The following is a 26059-nucleotide window of genomic DNA, read 5'->3' as shown; positions in this document are numbered from 1 at the left end:
AAGACAAACTCTGGGAGGATAGAAATAGAATGAATATATTTTTTTAAGTTTTTGTTTAAATTCTAGTTAGTTAACAAACAATATAGTATTAGTTTCAGGTGTATGATATAGTGATTCAACACTCACTGGAAGGGATATTTTTAAAACCAGTAAGAATGAGGAAAATGATTGATCTCAAGCATATTGGGAAAATATATATTATGAAATAAAAGAGTTAAGATAAACTATATGAGGATCAAACCAAGATAAATTCCAGTAAACACTGCCCCATTTATTTTTTTAGATTTTTATTCATTTGAAAGAGTGAGAGAGAGAGAGAGAGAGCATGAGCAGGGGAGAGGGGCAGGGCAGAGGAAGAGAGGTGGGACTCCACCCAGAACCCTGGGATCATGACCTAAGCCTAAGGCAGATGCTTGACTGACTGAATCACCCAGGTACCCCTAAACACTCCATTTAAAAGACATATTTTCAGAGTTGATTAAACAACAAAAGAATAACTGAAAATAGAGAAATACTAAATTATATTAGATTATAGATAGAAAAATATGAAACTAGCAACTAGATAAAAATCGTTTAAGCCAAAACACACTGGATATAGAAAAAAATGGGCAATACATTATAATCAGGCATCTCACTTACTAGAAATTATACAGTAGTTCCAAGTTTGTATATGCCTAATAACATAAATTCAATTCATATAAAGCAAAAATAGAAGGAATTAAAATTTAACATTTAAAATGCATAGAGATAAGTTTTCTACTTAATGATTTAGAAATTTGGAAAGGGTTCCATTCCTACTCTGATAACAATAAGAAGACAATCTACAAAAGTATAACTATTATTGGGTTCATAAAAAAATCTCAGGTTGCACACAATTACCTAGGCCTAAACCTAAGGAAATAATAGATTTCTTCAGGAAGGCATCATCAGAAAGAGAGGGAACATGAGCACTGGGTAGGAAAGGAAGACCAGTTTTCTGTTCAAGTGTATACGAATTCTGCAGAGATTGACAAATTTCTAAATGACTAGTGAAAGTTGCTATGAGCAGACAGGCTCCCTGAGAGCCTCAGACACAGGGAGATTCATTCCCACTGACCAACTTTCCTTATGGACCTTGCATACTATCATAAAACAAACCAAACAAACAAGCAAACAAAACTGAGGACAAAGTGGAATATTAGAAAAATAAAATCACTCTCAATGGAGCAGGGAGGCAGGTGTGGGAACACAGCCAATTAAATCAGTACATGTCATTGAGATTCTAGAGAAAAAAGAAAGGCCGAGGAGATAACAGTCAAGTACTTTCCTCAAATTATAACAGAAATCAAACCACAGGTTCAAGATTTTCTGAAAACATAAAGACAAATCAATAACACACACACAGATGTGTACATTCAACAGAAAAATGTTAAAGGCACCTGGAGAAAAATAAAAACAAAATACATATAGAAAAAATAAAAATACAATGCATCTATGAACAAACTTAACAAAAATGTATTTTGAGCTTATTCTAATATGCAGAGACCAAAAATAAATAAGATGTTTAATACATGATAGAAGGTAGGAGTTCTGTTGAAAAAACAGATCAAGTCAAGAAGAATGGAGATGCTTGAAGGTGCAGGTTATGGTAAAAATTCATTTTATGTATCCCGTTTGTGATTTCTCCTGATAGGAGAATTATCTTCATTAAGTCTAATTTGTCTGTTCTTGCTAATTCTTGCTAATAAATATATGAGACTCTAATATGTGATCATTATTTTTACTCTGTCTTCCATGTCATTTAATCATTCCTCCTTATTGTTCAACTTTATACCTCTCTTTTAACCATTAGAGTTAATTTCATTAAGTTTTAAATCCAGTACATTTGTTCTAATTTTACCTGTCTCTAATATATTATGAATTACTCAGTTTTTGTTTACTGTTGTTTGAATTAAGATTTCAACCACTCAATTTAGTTTCTATTTAGATTAAACCTGGTTGATTTATAGTCCAGTAATTCCAATATCTGGAGTCTTTCTGTATCTGATTCTGTTGCCTCTTTTCCCCCTATTAGTTCCTTCTCACATACCTTGTTTCTATGTGTATTTTGTTATGTTTTGTTTTACTGTCAACTTATATCTCATGAAAGCATATCTGTGTAAATAATTTTAAAACAAAGTGGAAATTAAACTCCCAAAAGGTAATATAACCTTGCTTTTGCCAGATACATAGGGTTATAATCAGACTGGGCCTAGGTTAAACTACATTTGTCTTTGGGTTTTTCAGGTTACACAGGTTATATTTGTGCAAACTGGGGGAAGAGAAAGGGGGGGCGGGGGATATTTATATGGAGGAATAAAGTAACTGAAAAGACATAAAGTAGAAAATTCTAGAGAATTCAAGTTTAACATAGGCAAGTTTGTTTACCATTTTTTAGGAAAAGGAAATGCCTAATTCTAGTTCATTCTCATACAAAGCCTATAGCTCTTTGCAGTCCTTGTTTGACTAGGTTTCCCTACTACACTTCCAAGCTTGAACTTTGTTTCTGGTTCTTTGTTCTTCAGGATCTCAAAGAATCTCATCTCAACTTTATCAGGGCCAGTGCAGGCTTTCAAGAGAAAACCCTGATTTCTGAATAATTTTTGTATTCTTGTACATTCATTGTAGTATTAAAACAATATATTTTTATGTTTTATCCAAGTTTTAAAATTATTTTAGGTGTAGTACTGGTTAGAGTTTCTAGTCTGCACTCCTGCAGAAAAAAAAGAAAATGGCAAAGAGAACTTTCAAAAATAAGAGTCCATCTTATTGCATTACACATTTGTGATACCTTCTAAATAAAACGGAGATTAAAAGTTAGCATTTTAACGTTGAGGTAATTAGCATAATGAAACATGAAATTTAAATTTCTCCTGGGAGTTGAGTTAATTTCTGTTTGGGTTTTAAAGGAATGTGGCAGTTTTGTTCAATGTTTAAAATGAACATTATTGAATCTAATAATCCAATATCAATCTCAATTATTTAGGATATTTTGTCTTACACAACATATGGACCTAGTATAAGTTGAAATCCATCCAAAATAAAGCATATTTTCTGAAAATTCATTGCAAAAATTCTCATGCTACATTTTTCAGTATTGCAAACCTTTATCTTGGTTATCCCATTGTGAGTCAAAATAATAGCTAAGGAATTACCATTAATCTTATGAATATAGTAGATCAAAATATTACTCCAACATTAATATTGATTTCATAATAAAGAATGTGAGGACTTTATGAAACTGTTAAGGAAAATTTACAGTTTTCTTTAGCTTTTATATTGTAATATATTCAGAATATATTCCAAAATAAAGTTGTAGTAAATTCTCTCGTTTAATTCTTTTACATAAAATATGTTTTTGATTATTATAAGTCCAGACACTTAAAGTAGGTTTCTAAAAGTATGATTAAGAGTAAACCACAATTAATTATTCTTTCATTTCACCTGAATAACACAAATGAAATTATTGTTTACAGTAAAAGTAATTACAGTGTACACATCCATTTGTGAGTTGGCACAGAATGTTTTGTTATTACTGAAAACCCATCAAATTCAACATGGCTCATCACTAAAATATGTAAAAATAAAAGTTGGTCAGTGATATTACATATTATTAAATGCAAAGTATTCTTACTTAACAAATGTGATTCCCTATCATAATTTCAAAGTATCTTCTATTTGTCCCTTATTATCAACAGGGGAAATTTTCTTTCTTTATTTCTCACTAATCATTCTTGACAAATAGTTGTCAAACTTAACAGTGAAGAGCTGTCCATAGGGTTCTAGGTCAATCTCACTCCTCGGGAAGAAAGCACATATGATGTCTATGAATAAACGCCCTCCAACAGATGAAAAGGACAGTGCTTTACACAGTGCTTGTATGAGTTTTTTCCCCAAGTATAATTATCTAATCTCCTTGTGGTACAATTTATTGTTTTAGATGTTTGACATGATTTACATTTTTTCTCCTATGAAGGAATACAGCAGTTTTCTATTATATTACTTCCTTAGACCATCATCCTTAGTTTAAATTTAGGAAAAAAAAAAAAAGAAGAAGAAGAAAGGAAGGAAGAAAGAAAAACTTGGTTTAAAAAAAACTTCTAAATTCTACCCAAAATACTAATGAGAATATCTTACCGAAGATAGCAGCAATAGAGTTTCTATGACTTGACTCTGTGTGTGTGTATGTGTAATTTTTTTTTCCAACTGAATTAAAAGAAGTAGAAATTTTAATTATTTGGAAGAAAAAAGATCTGAATCATTCCAGCCAAAGTATTATCCGGTTGCATTTCCAGATGGTTGAAACAGAATTAACACTTTAAATCTGATGACCTACATGTAAATTTAATTTAGAACCCACTCATTGTTCTGATTTTTTTTCACAAATAATGGGAATGGCACTGAAAATGACTAGGATGAAACCTGCAAATACATATCTTTTCAGATCTAAATGTAGGGTTTTTTTTCATTTATTTATTCAAAAAAATAGAGAGCAATTATGTTCTAGGTGTGGAGCTAATCTTGGAATAAATAAAAGTAGATTCATTTTGTGATATGGTCAAGCACCTGTTACAATGATGGAATAGATGTGTCTTTTGTTTTCTTGTTACCCACGTTTGCTCTCATCACTAAAGGAAAACATAAGAATTAACCATCAGTCTTTCCATTTCTATATTTAAGAAGTATAAAGATCATTATGTTTTTATTATTGTTTTATATGGTTTAAAGTTTAAGAGTAACATGCACTTTATGCAAATTGATACTGTGATTTTTCCAAACAGATGATATGCTTTTGTACAAATGTAAGCAAATACAAAATATTAAGGGTATTTTCACCTAAAACACATTGAGGATAAAATACTTTTCATTTGAACCATCAACATAGAGTTTACACTAAGGGTGATTTTTAATCGTTCATTTAAATGGGACAAAAACAAAATAAGTATTAAGTGATTGAAACAGAGAAAATTAAATGGAAAGATGAAGTGCTAAAGAGCCTAGAGAAAATTGCTCAGTTTGCATATAAATTAGGTAATTAGCCTCTCACCTGCCCAGGTAGAAGTTTATAACCCTAATTAAAATAATTATATAAACTTCTAAGTCTCATTAGGAAAATGTGAGAAAGAAAATAAAATGCATTATTGCTCTTTATATAATTTTACTTGAATTTAGTTAATAACACTTCCATAGATTAAGTTGATTTAAACATTTTCATGCACATAACCCTTTTATATCCTTATTATAACGATTCTAAGAGTTTTACTTAAAAATAAAATTCAAGATAAAAACTGAAAATGAGACTAAATAAGATGATAATATTTTAAAAACTTTAAGAATTAATTTTATTCTTTACTTCAAAATATATGTGGTTATCCTACAATGCTTCTATAGTCCATACAATTTTATGGGTATACATATTTATTTTAATTAATTCCTAAAGTTCTATTATTATTAAAATATTACCAAAAAATTAAAGTACTATGGTTTAACAAAGAAGCTTCAACCTTAAAACAGATCAATCTTTTGAAAGTTTAATGACTAAAGTATGCATCTATTTAACATTAATTTATTTAATAAACATTTAGGGAACATTTGTGCATAAGAAACTGCTCTCATGAGATGAATGGGACATTAAAATGAGCAAGACAAGTTTCCTGATTCCAAGAAGTTTATACATTTGAGGTATTTAAAACAAAACCAATGAACAAGAAAAATACAAATGCCAGAAAACTATCAATGCATAAGGACTAAAATAAATCACAAAATGACAGGAAAGAAACCAACATATATTGCATATGTCAAGTACTCTTTAAGATATCTTAAGTATGTTTTAATATTTAATTCTAATGATAAGCTGTTTTTATTTACTACAGATGATAAAATTGAAGCTAAGAAAAATCTGTAAAAATCTATAACTTTGATTTTTTTTAAATGGATATTTCACCGAAGAAGAAACGGAAGATAGCAAATAAGCATACCAAAAGATATTCCACTTAATTTATCATCAGGGAAATGCAAATTAAAACAATGAAATAACCACTATGCATCTCTTGGAATGGTCAAAATCCAGAACAATGACAACAACAGATGTTGACAAGGATTGAGGGCAACAAGAACTCACTTTCATTGCTGGTGGGAATGCAAAATGATACAGACACTTTGGGCAATAGTTTCGTGGTATGTTAGTAAAACTGAGATATTTTTACCATACAACCCAGCAATTATACTTCTTTTTTTAAAGCAAATATTGCTACAAAATTTATTTCAAAGCAGTGTTTTAGTTGTATCCATGAATTTTAATACATTATAAGTTCATTTTTATTCGTTTCCAAATAATTTCTTATTTACTTGCGATTCTTTCTTAAAACTTATTTTGAAGAGTACAGTGTAATTTCCAAAAGTTTGAATATTTCACAGCTAGTGTTCTATTATTAATTGATATTTTAATTTTTGTGGATAGAGAATATCCTTTGCATAACGCAAATCCTTACCAATATATTGTGACGTATTTTATAAACCATAAGATAACCCATCATGGTCATGTTTTCTGTAAACTTGGAAAAAATACACATTCTGCTATTATTTCTTCAATCGTTCTATAAATGCCAAATTGGTCAAATTGTTTTGTATCGTTTTCAACACTTTTTTTTTAAGTGTTCTTTACTAATTTTCTGAATATTGTTTCTGGTTTCTAAGAAAGAAATGTTGAAATCTCATACTGTATTTTTAGATATAACTATTTCTGGTTTTAAATAAATATTTTTTGTCTTCTGTATTTCCAATGCCTGTTTTGGGTTAATTATGCATTTAAATTGTTATGTATATCAATTATATAATTCTATATCATATAATTAGCTTTTTCTTATAGTAAATGAATAATTATTTAGTTAATACTAAATTATTATTTATTTAAGGCAATAAATATTTAAATAAATTAATAGGAGAAGAAAGCTATTTTTCCCATAGAATGTCAATCAATAAATGGAGCAGAGGTTATGATACAGTTTTAAACTATCATTATTTGGTAACCTTCAATGTAGTATTTAGTTGAATCAAGAAACCAATGGATGCTAAACCTAATGGGTAAATGTTGGATAAGGAATGAAATATTTCCATTGTCTTAAATTATCTCCCCATTAAATAATTCTATTACATTTTATGTCATGTTATATATCACTTAAATAAATATAAAGGAAAAGAAAAGTAACTTTACAGTGGAAAAACCTAGAAAACGTCACCTTTCAAATGATACCTAAAAACACCACTGGTGAGACAAATTGATTTTGTATGTCAACTGATGTGATGTGCTAAGAATTGAACAGCATCATGTTGAAGATTTATTGCCAAAAGTGCAGAACTTAAAAACTAATCATGAGAAAACACCAGGCAGAGAAATTGAGGAATATTCTGAAGGAAACTTTAACCCAGCTTGTAATCTTCAAAAATATTTGGGTTGTTTTGAAAGTCAAGGAAGGACTCTGAAACTCATCTTGATTGAAAGAACTAAGTAGACATGGAACCAGGAGCAATACATTATTCTGGAGGGGACTGTTTTCCTATAAAGGTATTGGGGCAGTTTGTAAACTCAGAATTCTCTGAGTGAAAGTTACATGACATTTGTATTGCTTTTAGCAACTTTTCTTTTAGTTGTGATGGTTTCATAGAAACATGAAAAGAAAAAAAATGCAATATACAACAGACATGGTGTCAACTTAATTTCTCTTCCTGGGATCGCCAGGGAAGCTGTTTTAATACCACCTTTTAAAATATATTTTAATATTTAATCGATCAGTTTCATCCTTGTCACAATTAGTGGGAATTAATTATTGATTCTAAAACTGATACTTAGTCATTTTCCAGTACTGTTTTGTTGTTTTTATTTTGATTTTCTAACTTTTATTTTCTCTCTCTCTCTCTCTTCTTTTTTAGTAAATTGGAGTAAGTTATGGGTGATTATCTCATGACCAACTAAAAAAGTAGTTTTATATCAAGTATCATACATTTCTGTTTGGCTTTGTCTTACATTTCAGAATAAACACCTTCTTAAAAAGAGAATTCCAAATAATTTTCTTAAAATAAAATACACTTGATTCAACACAACTTACTTAATGTGGTTTTTTTCTTCCAAAATTGGCCACTCCTTAAGTTCTCAAGAATAAGCAATGCCTTGTGGTAAAACTGCAAATCAGTGGATCTGCTATTGAGTGTCACAGTTAAAGCAAGTTTCTGAAAGCTGTTTCAATTTTTGGCTTGTGATGCTTTTGTAAGCAATTTTCAATTAACCCTCTGGAAAGCATCTCTAAATACATAATTTTACATCATTTCTTAATGGAGCAATTTAATATAAAGTACAATGAATATAATATAAACAAATTAACAAATATACAGCAATTTCCATAAAATTGAGTTTCTTTCCTTATTGTTTCAATAAGAATAAAGAGATGACCACTAGTCATTTTGTTTTACATAGTTGGATTAATTCAGTTGAGCTTCATCAGGTGTTTTTATATTTCAGTTATGATTCCTTTAAACAAGCTAACGAAAAATGTATGATATGCTCTAAATATCCATTTTTGATCAATTTTATATATGTACACAATTAAAACATTTTTCCCAAATAAATGTCAAGATTTATTATAGTTCTTTATTATTTTACATCTGAGAATACTCATGAAGTTTATGTCTATAAGAAACATTCTAGTGGTAAGAGTTTAAGTAGGACTTTGTTTTCCTTCTTTCCTTAATAAAACATGGAAACCTCTATATTCTTAGGGGTCTCAGAACCTTTTTTTTTTTTTAAAGATTTTATTTATTTATTTGACAGACAAAGATCATGAGTAGGCAGAGAGGCAGGCAGAGAGAAAGAGGAGGAAGCAGGCTCCCCACTGAGCAGAGAGCCCAAAGCGGGGCTTGATCCCAAACCCTGGGACCATGACCTAAGCCGAAGGCAGAGGCTTTAACCCACTGAGCCACCCAGGCACCCCCCCCCCTTTTTTTAAGATTTTATTTATTTTTTAGAGAGATTGAGAGCACAAGCAGGAGGAGGAGCAGGCAGAGGCAGAAAGAGGCTCCCTGCTGAGCTAGGAGCCAGATACAGGACTTCATCCCAGGACCCTGGGATCATGACCTGAATTGAAAGCAGCCACTTAACTGACTGAACTACTCAGGCATCCCTCAAAACATCTTTTTTAACTTGACTGGCAATTCAGTTATCAAGAACTATAGGCAGGTGGTGTTGTCTTATATGTGTATATACAGATTTGTGTATCTGTATATCTTTACTGCATATTTCCCATTTGATATCCTATAGGCAATCCAAACAAAAATATCTCAAATGTACAATAAGCTTTTATTTCTGGTTTTCTCTATTCTTTTCTCTATTAGTAAATAGGAAATCATTCACACTTTAGTCTAAATTTGAGATTTAACACTAATTACCAATTCTAATCCATTACCAATTCTAATACTATTTCCTTTATTGTTGGAATTAATTTGTATAATTTTCTGCAACAGCTTTTCTGTACAGAGTTTGCTCTTCAGTTTTTTTCTCTTCTAAACAATTGTATGAATTAACAATATATATAAATAGGTATTTGATTCCTTCTTAAAATAATTGATTAAGTACTACCTATTTAACATTGTGTTAGGTTTGGGAAGATGCAGTGATAAAATAATACATAAGGCTCTTGTTGCCATGAAACATACATAATCATCATTGGCAAATTGCATACTCTTTAGCATTTGATATGCAAGAACATGGATATTTGTGTATGTTTACCTCTTTGTCTTCAAGTATTACCACTTTCATGATCCATACCTCATACTGGAATCCTTGTGAAACTTTATGCAGATCTTTACTCTCTTGGCTCTGAGTTTTTATACAGAGCTGACTCTGTCAAGACAGCACAAGAATAATAGAATTAGCACCTTCAAGAACAAAAGCAAATGAAGTATGAAAAAATTTATTAGATAATTATTTAGGCCATTATGGTAAAATCTTTGGGTATATAATTTTATTTATTTATTTATTTATTTATTTATTTATATTTTAAAGATTTTATTTATTTATTTGACAAAGAGATGGTAAAAGAGCACAAGTAGGCAGAGTGGCAGGCAGAGGGAGAATCAGGCTCTCCGCTGAGCAGGCAACCTGATATAGGACTCGAACCCAGGGCTCTGGGATCATGACTTGAGCCAAAGGCAGCTGCTTATCCAACTGAGCCACCTAGGTATCCCTGGGTATATCATTTTAATTATTAAACTGTTTTTATAAACTCTCCATCTTATATTAATCCTATTATAATTTGTATTGTTATTCAGTTTTCACTCTCAATTTCTCTAACCTCTTAAAACTCATTTGTATGAACTAATAATACTTTTTCCATATTCTTATTATAGCACATATGAGACTGTATTACTATAGGTTCTTTGGCATCATTGTTTCTCCAGTACATAGCATGGTGCTTCATGTTTAATATATATTTATTTAATTAATAACTGATGTTTCAAGTAGGAAGCTTTTTACTGAGAGTAAGAAAAATTACCATTTGGGTCCTTTGAGAATTAGATGTCGAGTGAGAGGTTAATTGGAGGAAATATTTTTGAAGGAAAAAAGAAAAGAGGAAGCAAGAAATAGGCAGCTAGAGTATTTTCTAGATGATGATGCCATTCTGGCATCTATAAAATGGGATAGACCAGTAAAGATGATTGGAAGGAGAAACCTCTGACAGTAGTGTCAATTGACAAATTTCAGCTGGACTGAAAAAGCCACAGACAAGTATTATCATTTATAAAATCTCGAGTTGGACAAGCCCTAGTAAGCTTTCCTTGCTCAGCCACTGACAGGGTGCAGTCTAGGGATAACATGGCATCTGCATTAACAATGTGGTGGTTCTGAGGTGGGGCAGTTTGGGTAGCCCACTAATTATCTACCTCACTAAAGCTTATCTTGATTGAAAATCGGACAGAAGCACCTTCTTCCCTGTCAAATACTATTTCAAATTGTCAAGAATAAAGGGGGTGCCTGAGTGGCTCAGTCATTGGGCTTCTACCTTCAGCTCAGGTCATGATCCCAGGGTCTAGGGATTGGACCCCACATTAGGCTCCCTGCTCGGGGGGGAGGTCTGCTTCTCCCATATCCAGTGCCCCTATTTGTGTTCCCTCTCTGTTGTCTCTCTCTGTGTCAAATAAATAAAATCTTAAAAAAAAAAGAATAAAGAATATTCATGTTAGAATAACATAACCAGAAGTCTAGAGGTAAAACAAACTTCAGACTTTGTGTGTTCATCTAATAAATGATATCCTCATTTTCTGATTCTTTCTAACTCTGTTCTCTGCTGTTGTCTGCTTCAAATTCATCTTCAATATGCAGCAAAAACAGCTGCAGAAGTTTGGGGAGCATCGTTTCCAGATGAAATAATAAGAAGACTAAAACAGATCAAATTTTCTTACATCTTTCTTAGGAGGCTGTAAGATTTCTTCTCATTTTCTTTATACTAAATAGAGTCATATTCCCATTTTTGTTTTAATCACTGACAAAGAGAAAGAGTAAGGCTATATTTAGGTTTATCTCATCAAACCTAAGTGTAGGGATGGGACAGTTAACCTTGAGGGGTAATGATGCATTAGAAGGCTTGGATATAGAGGCTCCTGGGTGGTGCAGTCAATTAAGCACTTGACTCTTGCTTTCAGTTCAGGTTGTGATCTCAGGGTCTTGACATGGAGCCCTGCATCAGGCTCTGTACTCAGCGGGGAGTTTGCTTGAAATTCTCTCTCCTTCTCCCTCTGCCTCTCCTGCTTGTGCTTTCTCCCCCCAACCCCATCTTTCTCAAAATAAATAAATCTTAAAGAAAAAAAGGGTTGTATATATTGAATACATTCTGTATCAGACAGGAAATAGATGATGACAGCCAACGAATAACATAAGCTACTGTTGAACAACTTAAGGTCAATGTTAGAAATTTTATTAAAAACAGTATTTTTAGATTTTTGTCTAGAAATTTAAGTTATACACTATAGAATATGTGTAGAAATACTGTAGCTTACTCTTGACCTGAGTCATAATTTCCAATTCATAATTTTTCATTTCTTTCCCCACTCCCTACTTGGCTGGAATCAAAACAATCCTTAAGTAGCCACCAGTGCTATGAGGATAGCAAAGCCATACTGGAAAGGAGAATGGGTCTTTAAGTCCCTGAAGGAAACCACAACTAGCAGTTAAATTATATAATCAAGAAATAGCTTACTTACTTAATTTATTTGCTCTAAGATTTGGAGGATTTGTTACTTTACACTGTTGTTACCTTAATTATTATAGGTAATGAAAATGTGGTAAAATATTTAGAAGGAATGGGTTTATTGACAATAATGAAGTATTTTCTTTTCCCCAATATCACATCCCCAAAATTTTATTTCCACACGAAAAATGAGTATTTTCCACATTTATCATAAATAATTATATCTTGTCTTTATTTATACTATCCATAGATCTAAACTATGCTTTGAATATTGTACATTTCATACATTTTTTTGTTCCAGATATTAAAGGAAATATTTTCATCTTCGATTATGATATTCATTGTAGGCTTTACCTAAAAGACCTTCATTGTGTTGAGGAAATTTTCTATTGTGCTTATTTTGTTGAGCGTTTTAATTATAAATGAGTATGCCTTCTGTCAAATGTTTTTTCTGCATCTATTAAGACAACCATGAGGTTTTTATCCTTGATTCTACAGGACAGGGTATTGACTCTGACCAATTTTATTCAACATAGTACTAGAAATTCTAGACAAATCGAGAAGTCAGTTAGGAAAAACTAAAATTGTTTCAATTTGTAGATGTCATGGTATTATATGTACAAAACTCTGAAGAGTCCCCAGGAAGTATTAGAACTAAGAAACAAATTCAGTCAAGTTTCAGGATACAAAATAAGCATACAAAAATCAGTTGTATTTCTCTTACCAATAATCTGAAAAGGAAATCAAGAAAAAAAATCCTATTTACATTGTAGCAAAAAGAATAAAATACTTAGGGATAAATTTAACAAAGAATAAAAACAGATGAAAAATTTAAGCACTGAAAACTAAAAACCATTGATAAAAGAAATTGAAAAAGACAAAAGTAAATAGAACTACATCCCATGTTCATGGATTAAAAGAATTATTGTTGTTAAAGTGTCTATACCACCCATACAATATACAGATTCAATGCAGTGCCTCTCCAAATATCAATGATAGTTTTCAAAGAAATAAAAAAAAAAAGTCCTGAAATTGATATGGAACCACAAAACATCCCAAGTAGCCAAAGAAAGCTTGAAAAAGAACAGAATTGGAAACAACACAATTTCTGATTTCAAGCTATCATATGAAGCTGTAGTAATCAAACAGTATTATGCTGGCATAAAAACAGACATATTTACCAATGGAACTGAATTGAGAGCCTAGAAGTAAATCCAAGTATGTACAGTCAATTATTTATTTATGTATTTATTTTTTTGATGAAGACAGTAAGAATACACAATGGGGAACATATAGTCATTTCAACAAATGGTGCTGGGAAAACTGGATATCTATATGCAAAAGAGTAAAATTGGACCATTGTCAGATGCCATGTACAAAAATCAACTCAAAATGAATTAAACATTTACACATAAAACCTGAAACCATAAAACTCCTAAAAGAAAACATAGCAACACCTTGACATTGGCTTTTACAATGACTTTTTGGATATGACACCAAATGTACAGGCAGCAAAAACAAAAGTAAGCAAATAGGACTAATATCAAACTAAAAACTTCTTGCATATCAAAGAAAACAACAAAATGAAAAACCAAGCCTACAGAATGGGAGAAAATGTTTGCAAAGTGTATATCTGATAAGGTAGTTACCTCCAAAGCATATAAGGATATAAAGTATATAACTTGTACAACTCTACAGCAATAAATTCAAAAAATGGGAAAGGACTCAAAATATTGTTTTTCCAATACCAGTAGCCAGCAGGTATATGAGAAGGTACTCAATTATCACTAAACATCAGGGAAATGCAAATTCCAATCACAAAATGATATCATGTCACCCTGTTACTTTGGTTATGTATAATCAAAAGACAAGAGATAGCAAGAGTTGGCAAGAATGTGGAGAAAAGTAAATCCTAGTAAATGGGAATGCAACATGTTATAGCCATTAAGTAAAATGGTATCAAGTTTTCTTTAAAAATTAAAAATAGAACCACCATATGTTCCAGGAATCTCTTTTCTTTTCTTTTTTTTTTTTTAATTTTATTTTTTATAAACATATAATATCTTTTTAACCCAGGGATACAGGTCTGTGAATCGCCAGGTTTACACACTTCACAGCACTCACCATAGCACATACCCTCCCCAATGTCCATAATCCCACCCCCCCACCCCCCTCCCCCCATTAACCCTCAGTTTGTTTTGTGAGATTAAGAGTCACTTATGGTTTGTCTCCCTCCCAATCCCATCTTGTTTCATTTACTCTTCTCTCATGGTTCACCTCCCCTTCCAATTTCCCTCAACCCCCTTCTCCTCTCCATCTCCCCTTGTCCTCCCTGCTATTTGTTATGCTCCACAAATAAGTGAAACCATATGATAATTGACTTTCTCTGCTTGACTTACTTCACTCAGCATAATCTCTTCCAGTCCTGTCCATGTTGCTACAAAAGTTGGGTATTCATCCTTTCTGATGGAGGCATTATACTCCATAGTGTATATTGACCACATCTTCCTTATCCATTCATCCATTGAAGGGCATCTTGGTTCTTTCCACAGTTTGGCGACCATGGCCATTGCTTCTATAAATATTGGGGCAGAAGATATGAACAGACACTTCTCCAATGAAGACATACAAATGGCTATCAGACACATGAAAAAATGTTCATTATCACTAGCCATCAGGGAGATTCAAATTAAAACCACATTGAGATACCACCTTATACCAGTTAGAATGGCCAAAATTAGCAAGACAGGAAACAACATGTGTTGGAGAGGATGTGGAGAAAGGGGAACCCTCTTACACTGTTGGTGGGAATGCAAGTTGTTGCAGCCACTTTGGAGAATCCTGTGGAGATTCCTCAAGAAATTAAAAATAGAGCTTCCCTATGACCCTGCCATTGCACTACTGGGTATTTACCCCAAAGATATAGGAATCTCTTTTCTGGGTATATGGTCAAAGGAAATAAAATTAATACTTCAAAGACAAACTGGTACTCCAAAGACGATTAGAGATTTATTCATAATAGTCAAAAATAGAGACAATGTAAGTGTCTGTTAATGGATAAAAGGATTAAGAAATGATGGCATATTTATAAAAAGAAATTATGGTATATAGATAATGGAAAATTACTCAGCCTTAAAAAGGAATACACTGCTATTGCTCCCATATAAATGATAATGGAGGATATTATCCTCCTAAGTAAAATAAACCAGACACAGAAAGAAAATATTGCACGATCTCACTTACAGTGGAATCTAAAAATGTCAAATATTAGAGTAGAATGGTCATTACCAGGAGTGGGAAAGTGGAGCAAATTAGGAGATATTGGTCAAATGGCACAAATCTGCAGTTATCCAAGATAAATAAGTCTACACATCTAATGTACAGCATGATGACTGTAGTTAATAATACTGTATTGAGTCCTGGAAATGTGCTAAGATGCAAATTTCAGGTGCTCTTAGGACACACACACACACACACACACAAAATAAATAGCTCAACCATGGTAATATTTTCACTTGTGTATGTATGTCAGACATCATGTTGTATATCTTAAATATATATAATTTTTATATTTTTCAAAAATAGTTTTATTGAATTTATGCAACTTTAGATTTTCTTTGGCATATGTAAACTTATTACATTCCCACGGAACCTTGCATACTGTTACCAGGCACAATTTTAGATACATAACAGGAAATTAATAAAGCATATTTAATTGAATTAAAAATTGAAAGACATTAGTATATTGTAATATAAATATTGATACTTATACTTTTATGACTCCAACTCTGAGGTGATGATCCATAATCAGTTGATAAGTCTTTTCCATCAGACAGTATCAATAGTTATTTTTCAACATAAAGTATAATATATTTGAGACTGATAAATATTTGAGAAGTGAAGTCAAGGAAGCCATTAAGGAAATCCCACAGTTTTTATTGCTCCTAAAACCTAACAGTTTAAAGTTATGAACAGCCTCTTTTCAGCATCCCCCCAAAAATCCTACATTATCACAATCTATCTTGTTAATGTAATACAAAACAATGATTTTCTACAGGATTTAAAAAAAAAACACTAACTATAATGAATCAATTAAAATGATATTTATGTTCTTGGAAGCTTTAAAATGCAATACCTAAAAACAGGTTATGCTAGAGAATGTAGGTAGCCATGGATAATCCATCTATCAAAAAGAATTGATTGAGAGGTCTTAGTTGTGGTTAATTTTAATATAACAAAATCTTTATTGATCTGACCAATAAACAATTCCTGCCTACAGTTCCAACTTAGTACTCTTCTTCACCTATCATTTATGCTCACTCTTCTTATTCTGATATATTACTTGCTTTCTCAAGATTTAAAAATATTACATTTGGTATTTGATGATATTATTTCTTATTGGCTTACTTCAAAATAAATCATTTATATTTCAATGTAATTACTTAGGTTTATGACTATGTTTAAGGTATATAAAATATAAATGTGTTATTGTTCAAGTAACTGATAAATCATTTTCAAAATCCATCTCTAGCAGTTAGTAACCATGGGTTATATACCCATTTGAATGGAAGTGAAAGAATATAGACAAAATAGGGGCACCTGGGTGGCTCAGTGGGTTAAGCCTCTGCCTTCGGCTCAGGTCATGATCCCAGGGTCCTGGGATCGAGCCCCGCATCAGGCTCTCTGCTCCGCAGGGAGCCTGCCTCCACCTCTCTCTCTCTGCCTGCCTCTCTGCCTACTTGTGATCTCTGTCTGTCAAATAAATTAAAAAAAAAAAATCTTAAAAAAAAAAAAAGAATATAGACAAAATAATATTTCCATTTTAGAATGTACTATAGCAGTTAACCAGTGGGAAAAAAAATCCAGCATGGGTACATTAAGAGAGAAAAATTATCACGTAAAGTGGTTATTCTGAATTCTTCTAAACAGTTTAGTCCATGGAGTATGAGACTATAAACAGTCCCTGCCAGAAGCGCTGCCCTTAAGAAGAGATCATGGGAAGGGAGCTAAAGAGGTAATCAGATCAGAATTAGGGGTGTTCTTTCTTTGGGAGTGTACATGGATACTTCAGAGTTAATGTGACAGACACTTCTAATTTTCACTTTCCTCTGTCATCTTAATATGTATCCCTATAATTTGCAGGAAACTTGGCAAACCAAAATTGACATTTACCAGACTCCTTTCACTTTGATGAATGCACCTAAAAGCCAGGTAAGTAGTTTCTGGACAATGGCAGGTGAGCAGAAGTCTATGCTGCTTCCAGCATAGTGTCCTTAAAGGAAATATGTGTGTCCTTTATTCCTGATATTACTGTAAATAATTCATAGGCTGTTTTGAGTTATTTCACACATGAAGAGGAAGAGACAGGTTAGGGAAATACAAACAAGATAAACCAACAAAATGGAGCTATTATAAAGCTACAGGATTGTTCATTTTTACATAAAAGAGAGATAAATTCTCTCAAGCCACCCTTCCTCTATTTCATGGAATCTAAGATGTCATTAACTATTTATTTATGTACCACTAAGAAATATTTTAAAGTGTTTCCAATTAAACTGTGGTACACTGGTAAGCATTTTTTTTAGATGAATCAAACAGGAGTTTACAATTCAGCAATAATGGTTTGTGTACACATGTACATTTAGTAATTTCATATTTCCTATAAGTTTATTTAAAATTTCTTTTTCAAATTTCTGCCTGAATTTAATGTCCTTTATGTTTAGATATGCTATATTATTTTAACCAAATGCTCTATACTTATTTTAACAGTTTTCATGTGTAACACCTAGTTATTTATGCATGTGTGCATAGTACATATTATTATATATAAAATATATTCTTCATATACTATACCTACTCTAATATACATTATACATTCATACATAAACACACATAAAATATAAAAAATGGAGAAAATGATGGTTAAGAAGAATCCCATGTTTTCTGAATCTGCTAATGTATCACTGGTCAGAGTTAAAGCTCTGATCAGTGAATAACCACATAGTTTCATCTCAACATGCAGCAGTAGTGTTAAGGGTAATTTCCTACTCCCCTCTCACACTGTCATCACTATTTCTCTCTTTGTAATCTAAGAGCCCTGTTCCTCTAGAGCACGTTGCTTACCTTCTATGCCAGTTATTTTCTCTCTTTTTTTGTCTTCTTCTTAATTTTTAATAATAGCATTAATAGTCAAATAGTAATCCTTTTCAAGACATACATCAAATAGTCACTTCCTCCTATGATCTGACTCAATTTATATAATAGGCTTAGATACATGCTCTGTCCCAACAATGCTGTACCATCTTTTACAGCTAACTGGGACATGCCCAGTCATGTTTAGGATCCTTAGATTTAATCAAGCACATCCTATTGATTTATTCTTATTTTATTGTTTTTTAATATCCACTCTCTACAGTACATATATATATATATATATTTTTTAAGTTGTTCTTCTCATATCCATGACATGCTTAGAATTTTCTCAAAGATTCCTCATGAAAGCAAAATATCTAATCAAATTATTTTTATTTAGCACACAATTAATTAGTATAGTATACAAATTTATGTATTATTGGAATATGTGGAAAAATTTGCAAATAACATGTTAAAACTCACTTCCTTTAAATAGAATTTAGCTGTCATTTATAGGAATTTTTTTATGAAAACATTTTTATATGTATAATTAAACAGTGTAAATCATAGAAAAATGTTCAATTTCAATTGTATAAATGAGTGAATACAAGGTAAAATTAAGAATTCAATGTGTTTATATAATTTCTAGAAAACTATTTTTTTAATAAAATAAAGATTAAAAAAATGTATACCAGTAGAAGGACACTTATATATCTTGATTTGCCTGAAACTTCACAACATTGCATCAATTTGGACAATACATCAAGTGATCATCTCATGTCATTGCATTAGGGGAAAAATGATTACTGCTTACATTTAACAAAAACAAAAATGGAGGAGTACCTGGATGGCTCAGTTAGTTAAGGGTCTGCCTTCAGTTCAGATCATAATCTCAGGGTCCTGGTCAGGCTCTCTGCTCAATGGGGTCTGCTTCTCCCTCTGTGCTCTCTCTTTCTCTCAGATAAATAAATAAAATCTCTTAAAAATAATTAAATAAAAACAAAAGGGGAAAAGCAGCAGTACCTAGTATTCTAAATCACAACAAGAAGTTGATAAGATACAGGAGTACAACCAATAAAGATTAACTTAGGATGGATAATATACAGATTTTAAAAAATGTCTAAAGTCAACAAAAGTGAAGAAACTGTCAATAATAGGAAGATCTAGTAGAAGAAGGTATGGAATGTGCCTAGGCAACGATATTTATTTTCTTTAGAGTTTTGTTATATATTTCTAACATTTCTTGGTGCAATTGGCATCCTGGCTAAGAGCCTTTATTTTTATATTTATAGATAATTTAAAAATTGTACTTTCCCCCCAATATTTCAGTTCAAATTATAATCTGTTAAAGAAAGTTAAATTAGATGGAGGAGTCAAGATAACAGAGGAGTAGCAGGCTGAAATGACATCAGGTAGCAGGATTTCAGTTAGATAGTTTATTAAACCATTCCAAACACCTACAAATACAACAGGAGATTGAAGAGAAGAAGAGCAGCAATTCTAGAAACAGAAAATTGACCACTTTCTGAAAGGTAGGACCTGAGGAAAAGTGAATCCAAAATGATGGGAAGATAGACCTCAGGAGGAGGGTCCAGCTCCTGGCAAGTGGCAGAGCAATGGAGCACAAAATTAGAACTTTTAAAAGTCTGCTCCACTGAGGGACATTGCTCCAGAGGATAAGCAGTTGTGGAGCCCTTGTAGGGACAGCGTGGCCTCAGGTCCCACAGGGTCACAGAGGATTAGGGGTGTCTGAGTGTCACATAGCTCACAGATATTAGAGCTGGGAAGCCAGCTTACAGACATGGAACTGAGGAGTGAGCTCTCAACTAAGGGTTACCTTAAACTGTGATCTGTGGCACAGTCAGACCACTTCTCTTTGAGCAGGGACCCCACAAGTGGCAGATCTGGGGAAAAACCTCTGGAAGAGGACAGGGATCTGCAGGTTTGAAGACTCCAGGCAGGCCTGTTTGCCAGAGACAAAGATGCTCAGTCACAGGCCAGGTGAGCTTGGAGCACAATCGGAGGCCAGGGAAACAGGAGTGATTGAGCATTTTCCCCCGAGCTCTTGGCTCCTCTGTGACAGAGATTGGGAGGCTGTCATTTTCATTCCCATCCTCCAGAGCTCTATGGAAAGTGTTCAGGGAACAAAAACTCCTGAGAGTGAACCCAAGCAGATTACTTAGCCTGGCCCCTGGCAAGGGCAGAGAAATTCCATCTCCGGGAAAGACACTGGAGAATCACTACAACAGGTCCCTCCCCAAGAAGATCAGCAAGAAATTCAGCCAAAAACAAGCTCACTTATCAAGGAGAATAATGGAATTCCAGAGGAGTGGAAAGCAAAGCATAGAATTCATGGCTTTCTCTCCATGATTTTTAGTCTTGTGAAGTTAATTATTTTTTTTAAATTTTTTATTCTTATTAGAATTTTTTAAACTTTTCCTCTTTTAATGTTTTTTAAGTAGTTTATCTTAACAATACCTTTTTTAAGAATAAAGGAAAAAAATCTTTTTGAACCTTCATTATTATAGTCAAATTTTATCTTTCATTGTATCTAACTTTATTTTTTGTATACACATAGAGTTTTTTCTTCTAAAAAATTTTGGGATACAACTTCTAAAAGATCAAAATATACCCTAAATCTAGCACAAGGCTTTGTTCTTGTCTTGAGCCTGAGCAAATTCTCTCCAATATATTTTTCTTTCTTTTCCAAACCAACTTATCTTATCAACTCCTTTTATAGAATTTTTTTAAATTTTCATCTTTACAGTCATATTCCATCCCTTCATCGTGTTATATATATATATATATATATATATATATATATATATACAAAATGTTTTTCTTTTTTTAAAATATTGGGAGGTAATATCATTTAAGAGACCAAAATACTCCCAAAATTAAGTAGGTGGCTCCGCTCTATTCACTAGTCTAACATATATATTTACTTTTTTGCTTTCTTTCTTTTCTTTTTTTTTTAATTTCATTTTACCCCCTTTGTTTTCCCCATGATTGGCGCTCTCTACCAATTTGGTTAATGCACATTTTCCTGGGGTGTTTGCCACCCTTATAGTATTTTATTCTCTCTTTCATATATTCTTATCTGCATAAAATGACAAGGCAGAAAAACTCACCAAAAAAAAAAAAAAAAAAAAAGAACAAGCGGCAGTACCAAAGGCGAAGGACATAATCAATATGGATATTGGTAAAATGTCAGATCTAGAGTTCAGAATGACAATTCTCAAGATGCTAGCTGGACTCAAAAAAGGTATGGAAGATATGAAAAATACCCTGTCTGGAGAAATGAAACCCCTTTCTGGAGAAATAAAAGAACAAAAATCTAACCAAGTTGAATTCAAAAAAGCTATTAATGAGGTGCAATAAAAAATGGAGGCTCTCACTGCTAGGATAAATGAGGCAGAAGAAAGAATTAGCAATATAGAAGACCAAATGACAGAGAATAAAGAAGCTGAGCAAAAGAAGGACAAACAGCTACTGGACCACGAGGGGAGAATTCGATAGATAAGTGACACCATAAAATGAAACAACATTAGAATAATTGGGATTACAGAAGAAGAAGAAAGAGAGAGGGGAGCAGAAGGTATATTGGAGAGAATTATTGGAGAGAATTTCCCTAATATGGCAAAGGGAAGAAGCATCAAAATTCAGGAGGTGCAGAGAACCTCCCTCAAAATCAATAAGAATAGGTCCACACCCCATCACGTAATAGTGAAATTTACAAGTCTAAGTGACAAAGAGAAAATCCTGAAAGCAGCCCGGGACAAGAAGTCTGTAACATACAATGGTGAAAATATTAGATTGGCAGCAGACTTACCCACAGAGACCTGGCAGGCTGGAAAGAACTGGCATGATATATTCAGAGCACTAAATGAGAAAAACATGCAGCCAAGAATACTATATCCAGCTAGGCTATCATTGAAAATAGAAGGAGAGATTAAAAGCTTCCAGGACAAACAAAAACTGAAAGAATTTGCAAACACCAAACCAGCTCTACAGGAAATATTGAAAGGGGTCCTCGAAGCAAAGAGAGACCCTAAAAGTAGTAGATCAGAAAGGAACAGAGACAATATACAGTAACAGTCACCTTACAAGCAATACAGTGGCACTAAATTCATATTTCTCAATAGTTACTGTGAATGTAAATGGGCTAAGTGCCCCAATCAAAAGACACAGGGTATCAGAATGGATAATAAAAACAAAACCCATCAATATGCTGTCTAGAAGAAACTCATTTTAGTCCCAAAGACACCTCAAGATTTTAAAATGATGGGGTAGACAATAATGTATCATGCTAATAGACATCAAAAGAATATTGGGGTGGCAAACCTTACATCATATAAATTAGATTTTAAGCCAAAGACTATAATAAGAGACGAGGAAGGACACTATATCATACTCAAATGGTCTGTCCAACAAGATGATCTAACAATCTTAAATATCTATGCCCCTGACATGGGAGCAGCCACCTATATGACAATAAGACAACAATAGTAGAGGACTTTAACACCCCTCTCACTGAAATGAACAGATCATCCAAACAAAAGTCAACAAGGAAATAAAGGCCTTAAATGACACACTGAACCAGATGGACATTATAGATATATTCAGAATATTCTATCCCAAAGCAACAGAATACACATTCTTCTCGAGGGCACATGGAACATTCTTCAGAATAGATCACATCATGGGTCACAAATCAGGTCTCAAATGGTACCAAAAGACTGGGCTCATTCCCTGCATATTTTCAGACCACAATGCTCTGAAGCTAGAACTCAAACACAGGAGGAAATTTGGAAAGAACACAAATACATGGAGGCTTAAGAGTATCCTTCTAAAGAATGAATGGGTGAACCAGGAAATTAAAGAAGAATTGATAAAATTCATGGAAACAAATGGAAATGAAAACACAATGTTTCAAAATCTGTGGGACACAGCAAAGACAGTTCTAAGAGGAAAATATATAGTGATACAAGCCTTTTTCAAGAAACAAGAAAGGTCTCAAATACACAACCTAACCCTACACCTAGAGGAGATGGAGAAAGAACAACAAAGAAAGCCTAAACCCAGCAGGAGAAGAGAAATCATAAAGATCAGAGCAGAAATCAATGAAATAGAAACCAAAAAAAAAAACAGTAGAACAAATCAACAAAACTAGGAGCTGGTTATTTGAAAGAATTAATAAGATTGATAAACCCATGGCTAGACATATCCAAAGGAAAAGAGAAAGGACCCAAACAAATAAATTCATGAATGAAAGAGGAGAGATCACAACCAACACCAAAGAAATACATACCATTATAAGAACATATTATGAGCAACTATGCATCAGCAAATTTGACAATCTGGAAGAAACGGATGCATTCCTAGAGACGAATAAACTACCAAATCTGAACCAGGATGAAAAAGGAAACCTGAACAGACCCATAACAAGTAAGGAGATTGAAGCAGTCATCAACAATCACCCAACAAACAAGAGCCCAGGGTCCTATGGTTTCCCAGGGGAATTCTACCAAGCATTTAAAGAAGATATAATTCCTATTCTCCTGAAACTGTTTCAAAAAATAGAAATGGAAGGAAAACCTCCAAACTCATTTTATGAGGTAAGCATTACCTTGATCCCAAAACCAGACAAATATCCCATCAAAAAGGAGAATTACAGACCAATATCTTTGAGGAACACAGATGTGAAAATTCTCACTAAAATACTAGCCAATAGGATCCAACAGTACATTAAAAGGATTATTCACCAAGACCAAGTGGGATTTATTCCAGGGCTGCAAGGTTGATTCAACATCTGCAAATCAATCAATGTGATACAGTACATTAATAAAAGAAAGAACAAGAACCATATGATACTATCAATAGATGCTGAAAAAGCTTTTGACAAAGTACAGCATCCTTTCATTATCAAAACTCTTCAAAGTGCAGGGATAGAGGGTACATACCTCAGTATCATGAAAGCCTTCTGTGAAAAACCCACAGCGAATATCATTCTCAATGGAGAAAAACTGAGAGCTTTTCTGTTAAGGTACACGGAAGGGATGTCCATTATCCCCACTGCTATTCAACATAGTACTCAAAGTCCTAGCCTCAGCAATCAGACAACAAAAAGAAATTAAAGGCATCCAAATCAGCAAAGAAGAAGTCAAACTATTACTCCTTGCAGATGATATGATACTTCATGCGGAAAACCCAAGAGACTCCACTCCAAATCTACTAGAACTTGTAGAGGAATTCAGAAAAGTGTCAGGATATAAAATCAATGCACAGAAATCAGTTGCATTTCTATACACCAACAACAAGACAGAAGAAAGAGACATTAAGGAGTCAATCCCATTTACAATTGCACCCAAAACCATAAGATACCTAGGAATAAACCTAGCCAAAAAGGCAAAGAATCTGTACTCAGAAAACTATAAAATACTCATGAAAGAAATTGAGGAATACACAAAGAAATGGAAAAATGCTCCATGCCCATGGATTGGAAGAACAAATATTGTGAAAATGTCTATGCTACCTAAAGCAATCTACACGTTTAATGCTATCCCAATCAAAATACCATCTTTTTTGTTCAAAGAAATTAAACAAATAATCCTAAAATTTATATGGAACCATAAAAGACCTCAAATAGCCAGAGGAATGTTGAAAAAGAAAGCCAAAGTTGGTGGCATCACAATTTCAGACTTTAAGCCCTATTACAAAGCTGTCATCATCAAGACAGTATGGTACTGGAACAAAAACAGACACACAGGTCAATGGAACAGAATAGAGAGCCCAGAAATAGACCCTCAACTCTATGGTCAACTAATCTTCGACAAAGCAGGAAAGAATGTCCAATGGAAAAAGACAGTCTTCAACAAATGGTGTTGGGAAAATTGAAAAGCCATATGCAGAAAAATGAAATTGGACCATTTCCCTACACCACACATGAAAATAGACTCAAAATGGATGAAGGATCTCAATGTGAGAAGGGAATCCATCAAAATCCTTGAGAAGAACACAGGCAGTAACCTCTTTGACCTCAGCTGCAGCAACTTCTTTCTAGGAACATCGCCAAAGGCAAGGGAAGCAAGGGCAAAAATGAACTATTGGGACTTCATAAAGATCAAAAGCTTTTGCACAGCAAAGGAAAAAGTCAACAAAACCAAAAGACAATTGGGGTGCCTGGGTGGCTCAGTGGTTTGAGCCTCTGCCTTTGGCTCAGGTCATGATCTCAGGGTCCTGGGATAGAGCCCCATGTTGGGCTCTCTCCTCAGTGGGGAGCCTGCTTCCCCCTCTCTGCCTGTCTCTCTGCCTACTTGTGAACTCTCTCTCTCTCTGTCAAATAAATAAAATCTTAAAAAAAAAAAAAAGATGGGGCCCCTGGGTGGCTCAGTGGGTTAAGCCTCTGCCTTCGGCTCAGGTCATGATCCCGAGGTCCTGGGATTGAGCCCCACATCAGGCTATCTGCTCAACAGGGAGCTTGCTTCCCTTCCTCTCTCTCTGCCTGCCTCTCTGCCTACTTGTGATCTCTCTCTGTCAAATAAATAAATAAAAATCTTTAAAACAAACAAACAAAAAAAAGACAACTGACAGAATGGGGGAAGATATTTGCAAACTCCTTATCAGATAAAGGGCTAGTATCTAAAATCTATAAAGAACTTATCAAACTCAAC

The sequence above is a fragment of the Enhydra lutris genome, unplaced genomic scaffold, assembly GCF_002288905.1.
Source record: "Enhydra lutris kenyoni isolate GAN:26980312 unplaced genomic scaffold, ASM228890v2 scaffoldscaffold3, whole genome shotgun sequence".
Lineage (NCBI taxonomy): Eukaryota > Metazoa > Chordata > Mammalia > Carnivora > Mustelidae > Enhydra > Enhydra lutris.
This window is presented reverse-complemented; position numbering follows the sequence as displayed.